Source organism: Sinocyclocheilus anshuiensis, unplaced genomic scaffold, assembly GCF_001515605.1.
Source record: "Sinocyclocheilus anshuiensis isolate Anshui unplaced genomic scaffold, SAMN03320099.WGS_v1.1 scaffold656, whole genome shotgun sequence".
Lineage (NCBI taxonomy): Eukaryota > Metazoa > Chordata > Actinopteri > Cypriniformes > Cyprinidae > Sinocyclocheilus > Sinocyclocheilus anshuiensis.
The window spans coordinates 26,316-26,927 of NW_015555829.1; the positions used below are offsets into that span (position 1 = coordinate 26,316).

At 35.0% G+C, this 612-nt stretch overlaps 1 protein-coding gene across 5 annotated transcripts in view; it reads left to right on the forward strand.

The window, feature by feature from the left end:
• The window catches only part of LOC107675353 (syntaxin-binding protein 5-like), a 164,212-nt gene that overhangs the window by 1,399 nt on the left and 162,201 nt on the right, over window positions 1-612 (forward strand). The gene's annotated exons all lie outside the window — the stretch shown is intronic.

A 612-nucleotide genomic window follows, 5' to 3' on the forward strand; every position in this document is an offset into this window, starting at 1 on the left:
AAACAAAAAAAAAAACAAACAAAAAAAAAAACACCAGTGGTGAGATAGAGCCAGAACATTTGTACTGTTAGCATTTACATTTTCATCGTAGTTCTGACTCTCTCTTTTAAGGGGCTCAACTACTGACAAGCAATGTTTCTCAGTCAAGTGTTTAAGCATCAGTATGGCCATATTGAAGTGCTAAATGGATAGTCCACACAAAAATTTAAATTCTTCAGTGTTTCTCAGTCCAGCCTTTCACATCAGCAAGACCGTACTGAAATGTTAAATTGATAGTTCACACGAAAATAACAATTCTGTCATTATGCACTGACCCTCATGTTGATTCAAACCTGCATGATGTTTTTTCTTCAGTAGAACACACAAAAAAGTAGTTGTTAGAGACTGACAACCTCCATTCACCAATTCACTTTTCATCTCCTTTAGTGGAAGAAAGTCATTTTGGAACGATGACAGTAGATAGGCCTATACATTTTCATTTTGGGGTGAACTATCGCTTTAACCTTACCTTTTTGCCAGAGTATAAGTTTCTAATAAGTTTCTTATTCGTCAAACTTCCTTGTAACTTTTGCTCTATCTATCTATCTATCTATCTATCTATCTATCTGTCTG